We start from the raw sequence: 18,029 nt of genomic DNA, 5'->3' as shown, positions 1-18,029 counted from the left end.
CCATTATGGTCAACATATCCCTATCTTGCCGCTACCCATGATGGATATCCCCAACATTAGCCCCTAAATCGTTTTTTTAGAAACCACTGCAGAACTTGGTTCCACAACCTTACTTTATTAAAGAAAAGAATACACAATACAAATGTACAAAGCCCTAGAGGGACTAAAGGTAAAAGAACTACCTAACTAAAACTAAGAGTTACAAAGAAAACTACCTCAAGGAGGCAAGAAAGCAATCCATCCAAACAGCCCATCTCTAAATTTAGATTTGATCATGTGTGTCATCAGAGAGATGTCATGAATAAAACTAGATCTCCATCTGTTGAAAGATGGCCTTTCATTTCTAAAAACCTTTCCATTTCTAATGGTCCAAATGTTCCAGCTGGCTATGAACACACCTCAGTAAAAATGGCTTAGCAAAGTCTGTCCTAGCTTGCATAACAGTCTCCACCTGATCCTCCCCTGGAGGCCAATATATTTGCAAAAAATTCCATACTCTGTGTCTAAATCTGCAGTTAAAAAATAGGTGGTCTCTATCCTCTCGATGATTCCTTGGGCAGAGGACACAAGCAGGGGAGTCAGACACATTCCAGTGCCTGCGCAGTAACATATCTTGGGTGTTGAGCCTGTCCATGATCATCATCCAGGAGAAAACCTTGATTTTCATTGTGCAAGAGGAAGCCCCTGAATCGTTGAGATTTTGTAGAATGAATCTACTAGTGATTTGGATTGGCCCGAGAACCGCAGAGGCACTCGACACCTATCACCAAGCTCTAGTCGACTACGGGTTGAACAAAATTCTAATGTATTCTGGTACGGGTGCTTCTTGACTGATCAAGGATACTTGACCATGAGGAGAAACTTGGTGGCACTCGATCATCTCTCGGAGGAGGCTGACTAGAGATCCGAGTATGGATGTGCCATTAAAACCCGAGTAGTGATACTAGCGCGTGGTCTGATACTTCAGAAAGATGCCACTCAATATCCCGGAGGAACGCCGGTATAGGCTAATTCCAAGTCCAAGTTTATGAATTTTATGCCTTGGAGCCTAAAAGAAGGGCCAAGTGGATCCGCGGAGGCGCATCAAATTTATCCTATAACAGTCTCTCGAGATGACTCTAGGCAAAGTTTTCAGCGTCAGTTTGAGTGGATGCTGACACCTTCATGGATCTTCGACGGACCAAGCATCCGTGTTCATGGAAATGATTTCGACAAGATCAACGAATTGATCAGAGTTAATTTGCGCGGTTGAAATCTCGCGCGCACGCCCCTGCCGAATTATCGTGAGTGTAGTGCTGGGGGTCGTGGCTGCTCGATTTTCGCCCTCAACGTCACACATGTCCTACTTTCTTTGTTTCGCGAACTTTGCAGGCGCTGTTGGATGGCCTGTTCAATGGCTGAGGGTGCTCCCGACGAATGCACCCAGGGCTATAAATTAGGAAAGATAGGGTAAATCTTGGATTCTCTTTCTCCCATCCAAAAATCACCGTTGTTCCACTATCGTCCTCCACTCTCTTCTGGCATCATTTGCTACGATGGGGAAGGACAAGACCTCGGCATTGGAGAAGAAGAAGCAGGCGCGGAAGGGATCAACATCGAGCTCTGCGTCCCCGCCTGGCTGGACCCGGGGGACTGGCTGCTATCAAAGGTCACCTTGATACGTCTCCAATGTATCTATAATTTTTTAATGTTCCATGCTATTATATTATCTATTTTGGATGTTTAATGGGCTTTAATATGTTCTTTTATATTATTTTTGGGACTAACCTATTAACCGGAGGCCTAGTGCCAGTTTTTGTTTTTTGCCTATTTCAGTGTTTCGCAGAAAAGGAATATCAAACAGAATCCAAATGGAATGAAACCTTCGCGAGGATCTTTCTTGGAACAAACGCAATCCACGAGACTTGGAGTGGAAGTCAGAGACACAATGAGGCGGCCACGAGGCAGGAGGGTGCGCCCAGGGGGGTAGGCACACCCCCACCCTCATGGGCCCCTCGTAGCTCCACCGACGTACTTCTTTCGCCTATATATACTCTTATACCCTAAAAACATCCAAGAGAGCCACGAAACCACTTTTCCACCGCCGCAACCTTCTGTACCCATGAGATCCCATCTGGGGCCTTTTCCAGCAATCTGCTGGAGGGGGAATCGATCACGGAGGGCTTCTAAATCAACACCATAGCCTTTCCGATTATGTGTGAGTAGTTTACCACAGACCTTCGGGTCCATAGTTATTAGCTAGATGGCTTCTTCCCTCTCTTTTGTTCTCAATACAAAGTTCTCCTCGATTTTCTTGGAGATCTATTCGATGTAATATTCTTTTGCGGTGTGTTTGCCGAGATCCGATGAATTGTGGATTTATGATCAAGTTTATCTATGAACAATATTTGGTTCTATGCATAATTTGATATCTTTGCAAGTCTCTTCGAATTATCGGTTTAGTTTGGCCTACTAGATTGATCTTTCTTGCAATGGGAGAAGTGCTTAGCTGTGGGTTCAATCTTGCGGTGTCCTTTCCCAGTGACAGTAGGGGCAGCAAGGCACGTATTGTATTGTTCCCATCGAGGATAAAAAGATGGGGTTTATATCATATTGCTTGAGTTTATCCTTCTACATCATGTCATCTTGCCTAATGCGTTACTCTGTTCTTATGAACTTAATACTCTAGATGCATGTTGGATAGCGGTCGATGTGTGGAGTAATATTAGTAGATGCAGAATCGTTTCGGTCTACTTGACACAGACGTGATGCCTATATTTAATAATCATTGCCTAGATATTCTCACAACTATGCGCTTTTCTATCAATTGCTCGGCAGTAATTTGTTCACCCACCGTAATATATGCTATCATGAGAGAAGCCACTAGTGAAATCTATGGCCCCCGGGTCTATTTTATATTATATAAGTTTCCGATCTACAATTCTAGTTTACTATTTATTTTATTTTTCAATCTTTACTTTTCAATCTATACAACAAAAATACCAAAAATATTTATCTTATTATCTTTATCAGATCTCACTTTTGCAAGTGGTCGTGAAGGGATTGACAACCCCTTTATCGTGTTGGTTGCAAGGTTCTTGATTGTTTGTGCAGGTACTAGGTGACTTGCGTGTAATCTCCTACTGGATTGATACCTTGGTTCTCAAAAACTGAGGGAAATACTTACGCTACTTTGCTGCATCACCCTTTCCTCTTCAAGGGAAAACCAACACATGCTCAAGAGGTAGCAAGAAGGATTTCTGGCGCCGTTGCCGGGGAGATCTACACTCAAGTCAAGACATACCAAGTGCCCATCACAAACTCTTCTCCCTCGCATTACATTATTTGCCATTTGCCTCTCGTTTTCCTCTGCCCCACTTCACCTTTGCCGTTTTATTCGCCCCTTTTCCGTTCGCCTCTGTCCGCTTGCCTCTTGTGTGTTCGCTCTTAGTGCGGTTTGTTGCAATCATGTCTGAAACTGGGGAGGTTATCATTGAAAAGGGTAGTAGTAACGATGGGGGAAACATTGATGCTTTTGATTATCCTCATGAAGAACCTACTATTTTACACACGAAAAAGTTTCAGATTGGTAGTGGCAATATTATTGGAAAAGGAGTTATTCAAGATTTCTTCACTTGCGTCGGTGCTTTGCCCACTATGGGCGGGTCTATTCTTCATAAAACTAGTAGTCTTGCGGATGCTATATCTTTGCTCGTGGTTGAACTTGAAAGACAATTTATCCACATGCATCCTTGCATACAGAGGATTTTTCTAGAATTTTCCAATATTGAGCATTCTTCTGTTAAGCGAGCAGCTACCATCTTTTTAGCTCATGAATTCAGATATATAATAAAAGAGGCCAACAAAATTTTTGCGCATTATAGGGTGGATGCCGGCCATCCTCCCATAGAAGCGATCCTTTTTTATCAAGAAGACATAATGCGCTTATGATCTTTAGATCATGTTGCTTTTAATGAAAACCTTAGAAAAAAGGTTCTTACCGATGTTCTAGTTGACAGGATTTCTGAACTTAATGATAACTTTGCTATCCAGAACAATGTGTTAGGTTTTTCCCTTGAACAAATGCTCATGACTTTTTGCCAAAAGAATGCTTATAATGAGGAATTGGTTCTGCAATATGAGGGGCCAAAGGAGGAACTAATACCTCACGAGCTTGATCTTGGGGACTTTTGTCCCATTAAATTTAGCCCTTTTGATTACTTTTGCTTGCCACAAAGAAAACTTGATGCTGAACGTAGGGAGTATGAGATGAGTTTGCCTTATAATTATCATGGCAATACCTAGACCTATTCTTGCTTTTATGCCTAGCTAGGGACGTTAAACGATAGCGCTTGTTGAGAGGCAACCCAATTTTATTTTTATTCCTGTTTAGTAATAAATAAAACATCTATCCTCTGTTATGATTGTGTTTTTATGTTTTAATTAGTGTTTGTGCCAAGTAAAGCCTTTAGGATCTTCTTGGGTGATTGTTGTTTGATCTTGCTGATAAAAATAGAAAGTATGCGCTCATGAGAATAATTTTCATTTTTTACTAGAGAGCGATAAAATACCAATTCCAACTGCAGTAGATCAATATGCAAATCATTTAGGTCGTCCTAATATTTCAGATTTTTTCGAGTTACAGAAGTATTCGAAACCTCCAGATTGCTACAGACTGTTCTGTTTTTGACAAATTCTGTTTTTCGTGTGTTGTTTGCTTATTTTGATGGATCCATGGCTCTACTATCGGGGGGTATGAACCATAGAGAAGTTGGAATACAGTAGGTTTAACACCAATATAAATAAATAATGAGTTCATTACAATACCTTAAAGTGGTGGTTTGTTTCTTATACTAACGAAGCTCATGAGATTTTCTGTTGAGTTTTGTGTTGTGAAGTTTTCAAGTTTTTGGGTAAAGATTTGATGGATTTTGGAATAAGGAGTGGAAAGAGCCTAAGCTTGGGGATGCCTAAGGCACCCCAAGGTAAAATTCAAGGACAACCAAAAGCCTAAGCTTGGGGATGCCCCGGAACGCATCCCCTCTTTTGTCTTCATCTATCGGTAACTTTACTTGAGGCTATATTTTTATTCACCACATGATATGTGTTTTGCTTGGAGCATCTTGTATAATTTGAGTCTTTGCTTTTTAGTTTACCACAATCATCCTTGACGTACACACCTTTTGGGAGAGACAAACATGAATTGGAATTTATTAGAATACTCTATGTGCTTCACTTATATCTTTTGAGCTAGATAATTTTGCTCTAGTGCTTCACTTATATCTTTTTAGAACACGGTGGTGGTTTTATTTTATAGAAATTATTGATCTCTCATGCTTTAGTTATATTATTTTGAGAGTATTTTAGAACAACATGGTAATTTTCTTTGGTTATGAAATTAGTCCTAATATGATAGGCATCCAAGATGGGTATAATAAAAACTTTCATATAGAGTGCATTGGATACTATGAGAAGTTTGATACTTGATGATTGTTTTGAGATAAAGATGGTGATATTAGAGTCATGCTAGTTGAGTATTTATGAATTTGAGAAATACTTGTGTTGAGGTTTGCAAGTCCCGTAGCATGCACGTATGGTAACCGTTGTGTAACAAATTTGAAGCATGAGGTGTTTCTTTGATTGTCCTCCTTATGAGTGGCGGTCGGGGACGAGCGATGATCTTTTCCTACCAATCTATCCCCCTAGGAGCATGCGTGTAGTGCTTGGTTTTTGATGACTTGTAGATTTTTGCAATAAGTATGTGAGTTCTTTATGACTAATGTTGAGTCCATGGATTATACGCACTCTCACCCTTCCATCATTGCTAGCCTCTTCGGTACCGTGCATTGCCCTTTCTCACCTCGAGAGTTGGTGCAAACTTTGCTGGTGCATCCAAACCCTGTGATATGATACGCTCTATCACACATAAGCCTCCTTATATCTTTCTCAAAACAGCCACCATACCTACCTATTATGGCGTTTCCATAGCCATTACGAGATATATTGTCATGCAACTTTCCACCGTTCCATTTATAATAACACGATTCATCATTGTCATATTTCCTTGCATGACCATGTAGTTGTCATCGTATTTGTGGCAAAGCCACCGCTCATAATTTTTTATACATGTCACTCTTGAATCATTGCACATCCTGGTACACCGCCGGAGGCATTCATATAGAGTCATATTTTGTTCTAGTATCAAGTTGTAATTTTTGAGTTGTAAATAAATAGAAGTGTGATGATCATCATTATTAGAGCATTGTCCCATGTGAGGAAATAAAAAATGAGATAAAGGCCAAATAAAAAAAGATAAGGCCCAAAAAAAAGAGAGAAAAAGAGAGAAGGGACAATGTTATTGTCCTTTTTCCACACTTGTGCTTCAAAGTAGCACCCTGATCTTCATGATAGAGAGTCTCTTATTTTGTCACTTTCATATACTAGTGGTAATTTTCATTATAGAACTTGGCTTGTATATTCCAACAATGGGCTTCCTCAAAATGCCCTAGGTCTTCGTGAGCAAGCAAGTTGGATGCACACCCACTTAGTTTCTTTTGTTGAGCTTTCATACATTTATAACTCTAGTGCATCCGTTGCATGGCAATCCCTACTCCTCGCATTGACATCAATTGATGGGCATCTCCATAGCCCGTTGATTAGCCGCGTCGATGTGAGACTTTCTCCTATTTTGTCTTCTCCACACAACCTCCATCATCATATTCTATTCCACCTATAGTGCTATGTCCATGGCTCGCGCTCATGTATTGCGTGAAAGTTGAAAAAGTTTGAAAATACTAAAGTATGAAACAATTGCTTGGCTTGTCATCGGGGTTTTGCATGATGGGAACATTTTGTGTGACGAAAATGAAGCATGGACAAACTAATGATTTTGTAGGGATGAGCTTTGTTTGGCTATATTATTTTGAGAAGACATAATTTCTTGGTTAGTATGCTTGAAGTATTATTATTTTTATGTCAATATTAAACTCTTGTCTTGAATCTTTCAGTTCTGAATATTCATGCCACAATAAATAAAATTACATTGAAAATTATATTAGGAAGCATTCCACATCAAAAATTCTGTTTTTATCATTTACCTACTCGAGGACGAGCGGGAATTAAGCTTGGGGATGCTGATACGTCTCCAATGTACCTATAATTTTTGATTGTTCCATGCTATTATATTATCTGTTTTGGATGTTTAATGGGCTTTAATATGCTCTTTTATATTATTTTTGGGACTAATCTATTAACCGGAGGCCCAGTGCCAGTTTCTGTTTTTTGCCTATTTCAGTGTTTCGGAGAAAGGGAATATCAAACGAATGCAAACGGAACGAAACCTTCGTGAGGATCTTTCTTGGAACAGACGCAATCCAGGAGACTTGGAGTGGAAGTCAGAGACACAACAAGGTGGCCATGAGGCGGGAGGCACGCCTAAGGGGGTAGGCATGCGCCCCACCCTTGTGGGCCCCTCGTGGCTCCACCAACGTACTTCTTTCGCCTATTTATACTCTTATACCTAAAAACATCCAGGAGAGCCACGAAACCACTTTTCCACCGCCGCAACCTTCTGTACCCGTGAGATCCCATCCGGGGCCTTTTCCGGAGAATTGCCGGAGGGGGAATCGATTACGGAGGGCTTCTACATCAACACCATAGCCTCTCCAATGATGTGTGAGTAGTTTACCACAGACCTTCGGGTCCATAGTTATTAGCTAGATGTATTCTTCTCTCTCTTTGGTTCTCAATACAAAGTTCTCCTTGATGTTCTTGGAGTATTCGATGTAATATTCTTTTGCGGTGTGTTTGTCGAGATCCGATGAATTGTGGATTTATGATCAAGTTTATCTATGAACAATATTTGGTTCTTATATGCATGATTTGATATCTTTGCAAGCCTCTTTGAATTATTGGTTTAGTTTGGCCTACTCCTTGCAATGGGAGAAGTGCTTAGCTTTGGGTTCAATCTTGCAGTGTCATTTCCCAGTGATAGTAGGGGCATCAAGGCATGTATTGTATTGTTGCTATCGAGGATAAACAGATGGGGTTTATATCATATTGCTTGAGTTTATCCCTCCACATCATTGAAAGGGCATTTCCCTACTTTATGTTTTGGATGATGATGACAACCCTTTGTGGTCTAAACGTGTGCTTTATGTTTCAGGTTCTCAATGCTTAGGCTTACATCGGATTGCTATTACCTCTCGAAGGAAAAGATCGAAGACGTGTCCTCTACGGTTTTATTTTCTTTGGTCGTAGAGTACCCATACTATCAAGAGGGAATCCTCATTAGGAAGCTCTGGGGGAATCAGTTCACGTACACTTTTCTCACCCTCTCTTTGCCTTCCTCAGGTGTGTGTGAGAGAGAGAGTTTTCCTTGCCTCTTCCCCTCTTTTCTTTTCTGCTCACTGTTTCTGCCCAGCGGTTGTACCGCTCTCTGGAGCGGTTGTACCGCTGGGTCTTGTCGCTCACCAGCTGTGCTCGAGCGGTTGTACCGCTGCCTCCAGGCGGTGGTACCACCACCATGCTCTGCAACAACTCGGGCGGTGGTTCCGTCCATGCACCGCTCAAGTACCGCTCTCGCTTCTGGTTTGATGCGGTTCTTGGGCGGTAGTGGCCCGGTTGGTCCGGTCGTTCCACGATGACCGGTACCACCGGTGGTACGAGCAGTTCTTCCGCTCAGGACTTAGCCACCCAAGAGCTCAAGGCCATACGGTTGTTCCGGCCAGGCACCGCCCAAGTACCGGTCAAGCTCCTGTTTTGATGCGGTGCTTGTGCGGTGGCCAGGCGGTTAGTCCGGTTATTTTTCTTAGCCGGTACTACTGCCCCCCTGGTCCGGTTGTACCGCTTGGTAGGGTTCTGCAGATACACCGTGAGTCCCGGTTGTACTGGGACGAGGACCGGTTGTACCGCTGCAGTGCTAAAATCACAGTAACGGTTGGATATTGAGGGGGACTATATAAAGGAGCTTCTCCCACCTACCTCTTCTACCTTTGACCTCTCTCACTCCACCATTGATGCCCTTCAAGCTCTCTTGCCCGATATCTCTCTCTAGCCACTCAAACTTGTTGATTTGCTAGGGATTAAAGAAGGAGACCTAGATCTACACTTCCACCAAAGGATATTTGGTTCCCCCATACTTTCTTGTGTGGATTTTGTTACTCTTGGGTGTTTGAGCACCCTAGACGGTTGAGGTCACCTCGGAGCCATATTCCATTGTGGTGAAGCTTTGTGGTTTTGTTGGGAGCCTCCAATTAAGTTGTGGAGAGAGCCCCAACCTTGTTTGTAAAGGTTCGGTAGCCGCCTTCAAGGGCACCAATAGTGGAATCACGGCATCTCGCATTGTGTGAGGGCGTGAGGAGAATACGGTGGCCCTAGTGGCTTCTTGGGGAGCATTGTGCCTCCAGACCGCTCCAACGGAGACGTACTTCCTCTCAAAGGGAAGGAACTTCGGCAACACATCCTCGTCTCCACCGTCTCCACTCTTGGTTATCTCGTGCCTTTATTTAAGCAAGCTTACTTGTTTCATATCTCTTGCTTGCTTGTGTACCTTTCCTCGTTGCATCATATAAGTTGCTCACCTAGTTGCATTTATAGACAACCTATTTTGATGCAAAGTTTAACTTGTTAAAGAAAAGCTAAAAATTGTTAGTTGCCTATTCACCCCCCCTCTAATCAACCATATCGATCCTTTCAATTGGTATCAGAGCATCGTCTCTTTATTAAGGACTTTACCGTCCAAATAGTATGGTTGATACCGTAGACGGTGTGGAGGAACACTCCGGTGTGAATCCGATCTCGTCTACGGGAGATGGGGGAACTTCGGTCTCTCGTGAGGAGTTCAATGTGGCCTTGGAGACATTGAAAACCTCCATGACGACCGAAGTCGAAAGCATGTTTACTAAATTTCTTGAGGGGCTTAAACTATCCACCGCACCGTTGAAAGTGGGTGATCCCGCCAACAAGGTGACGGATGCTATCCCCGACAAAGGGGAAGCTAGTAGTGAAAAGGCTCCTTCTTCTAGTGGCAAGAATGGCACCGGCATCTTTGCCCATGTGGAACCACCACTTGTTTATGGCGGACCGGTTCCTTCCACTCGTTTGAATCATGCCGGTCCTCCCCCTAAGATTGTGAAAAATGAGGATTTTGATTCTTGGGTTTACCACTTTAAACGTCATTTAAATCATGTGAACACTAACCTTTGGAGAATCATTGAAGAAGGTTTCTATCCACATGATCCAAGCAACTTCACTCCTCGAGAAGCCGCGGACAATCAATTCAATGAGAATGCTCTCTTCATCATTCAAGATGCTATTCCACCCGAAGACCTACCTCATCTTCGTCCTTTCGCCTTGGCCAAAGATGCATGGCATTGTGTCGTGTCTCTCTACCGGGGAAGCGCAAGCATTCAACGCTCCAACTATGAAGTGGTACAAGATGAGGCCGATGCGTTTGCAATGAAGGAAGATGAAGAACCTCGTGAGCTCTATCGGAGAGTAACCAAACCCGCGGTCTCACTACGAGATCACGGGAGCAAGGACACGGATGGCAATTGGATCAAGCGCAAATTCCTCAAGGCAATGATGCCCTATCACAAGGCCATGTCCTCCGTCATTCGTCAAAGACCGGACTTCCACACTTTGACCTCAAGCGAAGTGTTGGATGAGTTTGTGGCCATGAACATTTTGGACAAGACCGCCGATAATGCGGTGCTCCGTTCTCAACGGGCAAAGAAGCCTAACCTTGCATTGAAGGCCAAGCTCATAGTGGAAGACGAAGAAGAGGAAGAAGAGGAGAGCAACCCCGAAGATACGAAGTATGCATATCATGAACACATGGCACTTGCTTCAAGGCAATTTTGGATCAAGAAAAACTCAAGGCCAAACTTTAGCAAAAACAACTCGAGTGGTACAAGGGGCAAGCAACGTGTAAGGACTTGCTACAATTGCGGCAACATGAGTCATTTCGTTGCGGAATGCCCGTATGAGAAGAGGGAAGACAATGGTGGCAAACTCATCCGAAAGGACAAGGCCAAGTCGTTCCCCAACAAGAACAACTTCACCAAGAAGACTCATCCGAAGGCCTTGGTTGTGCAAGAAGAGTACAATGAGGATGATGATGATGATGAAGATGAGGAGTCGGTTGCCATGGCCTCCGTTGCCATTGCAACAACGTCACGGGTGTCTCTCTTCGACTCACCCAACGAGAGCATCACCGCCAAGTGCCTCATGGCTAAAGCCACCAACAAGGTAACCTCCAACATCAAAACTACCATCATTAATCATCCTTCCCCAACGGATAGCATTAATGAATTTGAGGGAGCTAATGTGGAGGCTAACGAGTTTGAGGCCTTTACGGGCAAACTCAAGGGAAAATCCAAGAAGCACTTTATTGCTCTCTTGGAACAACTTGGTGAGGCCAATGACATGATCGAGGCTCACGAAGACACCATCTCTGAGATGGAAGGACATAGTCGTGACTATGCCGATGAGATTTCGGATCTTTCCAATGCTCTTGAGGAAGAGCGTGGTCTTCATTTGGCTCTTGAGGAGTCACACAACGTAGATCATGCTAAGTTAGAGAAAGATTATGATCATGCCCTCGTTGTTTCTCGTGTGCTAAATTCCGAGAAGGCCAAACTCGGGGTTGATCTTGCTAGACTCAAAGAGGAGTTTGATATACTTGACAAGGCCCACAAGGCCTTGAAGGGTATTCACGCTAGTCTCAAGGAGTCTCATGATCAACTCCAAGTGAAGCTAACTAAGGAGAAAGCAACTTTTCCTCATATGGTTTTAATTGATAATGCAAATGCTACTAACCCGTGTTGTGAGCATATACATCTTGTTGAGGAAAATGCTAAGTTGAAGGAGCAACTTGAGAGAGGTCTTGCGACTTGCATACAAGGCAAGAAGAACCTCAACGATCTCTTGACCAACCAAAAGGGAGGTGTGGCCAAGGAAGGGGTTGGGTACGTCCCCGACTCCAAGAACAAGAAGAAGAATGACAAGACCAAATGGCCTCCTCCTCTCATGCAAACCTTTGTGAGGGAGGGAGAGAGTGCCCCCAAGGAGAAGAAGAAGAATAATGTCAAGAAGGGCAATGTCACCCCTCCCAACAAAGCCGGCAATTTTAATCCTTCTTATGTGTTTGCCATGCTAGTGATGGGCATGTTTATGCCAAATTTGTTGGTTCTCTTCATGAATACATTGAATGGTCTATTTGGGTTCCTAAGACCCTTGTTACTAACATCAAAGGACCCATTACAAAATGGGTACCTAAAACCAGGCATTGATCTCTTGTAGGTGTTTGCTTCCGATGGTGGATCATGGTTGCTTGATAGCGGAGCTACAAATCATATGACCGGAAGCAAGGACTTGGTGGTGGACGTGCACAAGGTTCCATCTATTCCCACCAATGTCGAGTGGGGTGACGCCTCATCTTCTAAGGTATTGGGACTTGGCAAGGTGGTCATCTCTCATGATCTCACGATCGAGAAGGTCATGCTTGTTGAGTCCCTTGCATACAATTTACTTTCCGTTCGTCAACTTGCAATCATGGGCTTTGCCACTTTCTTTGATATCGGTACCGTGGCCCTCTTGTGGAGCAAGACTCTTAAAGTAGCCTTTGTTGGGCATGTCGAGAATGGTCTATATGTGATTAACTTTTCGGAGCGACCCACTAAGACCGCGACATGCCTAATGGCTAAAGTTGATGTGGGATGGCTTTGGCATCGCCGTTTAGCCCATGTCAATATGAGATCTTTGCAAAGTCTCCTCAAGGGGGATCATGTCCGTGGACTAATGAATGTTAGTTTTGCTAAAGATCGTGCTTGCAGTGCTTATATCGAAGGGAAGCTACATGAGAAGGCTCACCCTCCCACGACTATCATTTATTCAAAGAGGCCTTTGGAGCTCCTTCACATGGATCTCTTTGGGCCTCCATCCTTCGATAGTCTTGGAGGTAGGAAGTATTGCTTGGTGATTGTGGATGACTACTCAAGGTACACGTGGGTGTATTTCTTCAAGAGGAAGAGCGAGACCCAACAAACCGTCATTGACTTTGCAAATGAAGCACAACGTCAACACAATGCAAAGATCTTGACAATAAGAAGTGACAACGACACCGAGTTCAAGAACTACACCTTGGATGAATTTCTTAGTGATGAGGGAATCAAGCATCAATATTCCGCACCATACACCCCTCAACAAAACGGTGTTGTGGAAAGGAAGAATCGGACATTGATGGATGCGGCAAGGACCATGATGGTGGAGTTCAAGTCTTCGTACAACTTTTGGGCCGAAGCCATCAACACTGCGTGTCATGCATCCAATCGGCTCTACCTCCGCAAGGGCTTGAACAAGACTCCATATGAGATACTCACCGGTAACAAGCCCAACCTCAAGTACTTCTAGGTGTTCGGGTGTAAGTGTTTCATTCTCAAGAAAGGTGTCCGGTTGTCTAAATTTGAGGCTAGAGCTCACGAGGGCATATTTGTTGGTTATGCTACAAACTCTCATGCTTATTGTGTCCTCAATAAATCCACGGGACTTATTGAGGAGACGTGTAACGTGGAGTTTGATGAGAATAATGGCTCCCAAGTGGAGCAAAGTGGCACTTGTGATGTAGGTGATGAAATTCCTCCTCAAGCCATAAGAAGAATGGGTGTTGGTTTTATCCTACCCATTGAGGAACCCCTTGTGGCCGAAGGAGAAGGACAATGCTCCACTCAAGTGGAGCCATCACCAACCCAAGGCCCACACGCTTCCGAAGAACAAAGTGAAGGCCCTCAACCTCATGAACAAGACCAAGGGCAAGATCATACTCAAGACAGTGCTGACACACCAAGTGATGCCCAAGGTCAAGTTCTCTCCCCCGAGCAAGTTCAAGATCAAGAACAAGTTCATGACGGCGCTCAAGATGATCAAGTAACCGCTCCTCAACTCACCACCGAGGAGGAATTAGAGCGTCGTGCCACCAAGATTGCATCCAAGCTCTCCACCAAGGACCATCTCATGACGAATGTGCTTGGAAGCTTAAGAAAGGGGGTAAGCACTCATAGACAATTAGCAAATTATTGTGAGCATCACGCGTTTTTCTCTTGTGTGGAACCCCACAAGGTCTATGAGGCGCTAGAAGATCCGGATTGGCTCAATGCCATGCACGAAGAACTCAACAACTTCGAGCGCAACAAAGTGTGGAGATTGGTGCCAAGGCCAACGGGGAACCACAATGTCATTGGAACCAAGTGGATATTCAAGAACAAGCAAGATGCCCATGGGATTATCATTCGCAACAAGGCTCGTTTGGTAGCACAAGGCTACTCCCAAGTCGAGGGTATTGACTACGGTGAAACCTTTGCTCCCGTTGCTCGTCTTGAATCCATTCGCTTGTTAATTGCATATGCTTCTCATCATAATTTTAAGTTACAACAGATGGATGTGAAGAGTGCTTTTATTAATGGTCCCATTAATGAATTGGTTTACGTCAAGCAACCCCCCGGGTTCGAGGATCCCTACTTTCCCGATCATGTGTATCAACTCGATAAGGCGCTCTATGGCCTTAAACAAGCCCCACGTGCGTGGTATGACCACCTTACCGAGTTGTTACAAGACCGTGGTTTTGAAGTTGGGTTAATCGACCCCACTCTTTTTACTAAGAAGGTCAAAGGGGATTTGTTTGTGTGCCAATTATATGCTGATGATATTATCTTTGGTTCTCCTAACAAAGCTTTCAATGAGGAATTTGCCGCTCTCATGACCTCAAAGTTCGAGATGTCCTCCATGGGAGAGTTGAAGTTCTTTCTAGGGTTCGAAGTGAAGCAAAGAAGAGAAGGAACCTTCATCAATCAATCCAAATACACTCAAGACATGCTCAAGAGATTCAAGCTAAGTGACGTCAAGCCGGCTTCCACTCCAATGCCCCCCAAGTGCCAACTTGACTTAGATCCCAATGGTAAAGTGGTGGATCAAAAGGTATATCGTTCCATGATTGGATCCTTGCTTTACCTTTGTGCATCTAGACCGGACATCATGTTGAGTGTGGGAATTTGTGCACGGTTTCAAGCCGCACCTAAGGAAAGTCACTATGTGGCGGTCAAATGAATCTTTCGATATTTGGCTCATACCCCAAACTTTGGCCTATGGTACCCTAGAGGATCAACTTCCGGAGGGTGCCAATTTCTTGGTTGCTCTTTGGTAAGTTGGTCTTCCAAAAAGCAAAGTTGTGTGTCTCTCTCGTCCACTGAGGCGGAGTATGTTGCCGCCGGTAGTTGTTGTGCTCAACTCCTATTGATGAGGCAAACTTTAAAGGATTACGGTGTCACTTGTGACAAAGTGCCTCTTTGGTGTGACAATGAAAGTGCCATCAAGATCTCTCTCAATCCGGTACAACATTTCAAGACGAAGCATATTGAGATCCGGTATCACTTCATCCGGGATCACATTAGACGAGGAGAGATCAAGCTCAACTATGTCAACACTCATGACAACCTTGCAGATATTTTCACGAAGCCCTTAGATGAAGCAAGATTTCGCGAGTTAAGGCATGAGCTAAATATCATTGATTCGAGCAACGTGGCTTGAACCCTTGCACACCCTACCACGCTCAACTTGTTGTCTAACTTAGGTGTAGGCATGGACATAGGGGGAGTGTTGTTCTCTCAATGAACTCTCCCTCCCCCATTATGCATAAATTGATTGTGTCTTTCACATTAGCCATATTTGATGGTACTTGTGCTTCAAAGACGAGTTTTGGTCATGGACCCAAGGATAATTCTTCGCGGTGCCATACCAATTGACTCAAACATAGGTGGCCTCGGCCACCGTCCTCTCTTCGGGGAGTTGGAGTTAGCCTTGCTGTTCTCATGTTGTTCTCTCTCTTTCTCTCTTTGCTCTTTGTGTTAGGTTCTCCTAGGGTGTTGTTTCTCTCATGTCTTTGTGCCCCTTCTTCCTCCCTCCGGATTGCACTCATTTGATCTTGGTTTGGGCTTGGGTGGTCGGGTGGTACAACCGGTACCACGAGCGGTTCTACCGCTGGTACCGGGTTGTGCCGTCCCAAGGGTTTCCGTTCGGTACTTGGGCGGTTCCACCGCACAATCCCACGGTAACCCACGTCCGGTACTACCGGTTGTTGCCGTGCGGTACTACCGCTGCCTTCCAGGCACCGGAAGTACCACCTCCATCCACCGGTCTGTACCAGACGAGCGGTACAACCGCTCCCCTAAGCGGTTCTACCGGGGCGTGCGTACGGGCCTATATATATCTCGATGGGGCTGAAGGGTTGTCTTTTTCCCTTCGTCCTCGTTCCTCTTTTTCTTGCCCTAGCCGCCGACCATCTCTACCCCTGCCCCGGAGTGCGTCTCGCGCTTTGGATCCTTGGCTCTCCGTGGATCCTCTCCGTGGAGGCCTTCTGATCTCTTCCCATGGATGGTGGTAATGCCTCGTGTTCTTTGCCTCTAGTTTTTGGTTAGGGTTATTCCTTGCCTAGGGCTTTACCCATCTTTCCGCGTTTAGTGTTTGATGTATGGCTTAGAAGAGTTCTTTGTTAGCCTCCTGTCTTGTTTGCAGCACTTAGAATTCGGAATATTACTTGTGTGATTCGTATGCCTCGGTTAGATCTATCTTCCCTGGTAGTGCCACTGTCAGCAGTTCTACCGCACCTACGGGCGATACAACCGCTGGAGCGGTACTACCGGCGGAAGATCCGGTACAACCAGAGTATATCAACCACTAAGCACTGTTCTATCTTCTCTGTCGTTGCAACTTGTTCCTTTTCTGCTAGTGGGTGCAATCCTCTCATCCTTGTTGGGTTTTTGTGTGTTCTTTTCGTGTGTGTGTTCAGGTGGCTCTAGTTCTCGCTCTGCTCCTCGCAAGACCAAGAAGAGGGCACGAAGGACCTTGCGCCCGGTTGTGTCAGATGATGAATAAGTTGTGATTCCAACCAAGCCCACTCGCCATGAAAAGTCTGCAGCTGCTAAGAAATGTGTTGTCATGCCATTGCATCATTGGAAAGCCAAGGATTGGGAAGCCTACCGCTCAAAGAATCCGTATGAGGTTCCCATTGCTCCCCGTTGGACTACTGTTCAGTTCCGGAATGAGATGCAAGTGCGGATTGTTCATGAACTCTTTGAGCACAACAAGAACAGATATGCCAAGAAGTGGACAATTGATTTTGATCATTGGAGAAACAACATGGAGTATTTTGGTGAGGCACTAGCTCTCTGCGAGGAGTTTGATCTTGTCAAGATCATGTCAGTCAACTATGACTTTGATGTTCAACTTATCCATCAGTTCTATGCCACGGTTCATTTTGGAGAAGATGATGCACGCACTCTCACCTTCATGTGTCGCGATGAATTGTTTCACATTCCCTGGAGGTCTTTCTGCAATGCTATTGGGTACGAGGATACCGGTCTGCAAGGAAGGGGTGGCATTCGCCCTCATGATTTTCCTGAGTCCATGCCTAAGGAGAAGCTTGCCCCTCTGTACATTAGGGGCCGTGGGATTATTGGAGAATCCAAGGATTTGGAGAAGGTCTATGACATCATGCACCGAGTGTTCCGCAATGTGCTCTTGCCCAAGGTGGGCAATCAAGATGAGATTCATGGCTATCTAGTTGATTTGATGGTTGCTGTGAAGACCATGGTGGGGACAGGGGCAACGTTTGATGTGTCCAATTGGCTGTGGCATGAGATGTACAACATGGTCATCTACCGTAAAGTCCCAATCTACGCTCCATTTGTCATGTGCTTTCTGAACTCTGTGTGGGCTGTTCGTCGTCCTGGAGAGCTCCTCACTTCTCCAGACAACCTCACTGTTCATTAGGTCAAGCTCCTTAAGAAGAAGAAGCATGCCGAGCCTCGCTTCCCTGAACATGCTCCTGAGGATGTCTATGCTACGTCTGACGATGAGGACTTTGAGATGGAGCCAGGGGCCAAGCCTTCGTGGGTGGCCAAACTTACTGCCAAAGTGAAGAAGACCTTTTGTCTCCAGGCTGACATCCAGAAGAAGATGTATGAGGCACATGTCAATGAGAAGCTTGCACGGCGTTG

This window comes from Triticum dicoccoides, chromosome 1A (assembly GCF_002162155.2).
Source record: "Triticum dicoccoides isolate Atlit2015 ecotype Zavitan chromosome 1A, WEW_v2.0, whole genome shotgun sequence".
NCBI lineage: Eukaryota > Viridiplantae > Streptophyta > Magnoliopsida > Poales > Poaceae > Triticum > Triticum dicoccoides.
The sequence above is the reverse complement of the archived record's forward strand: the minus strand, read 5'-3'. Positions refer to the sequence as shown.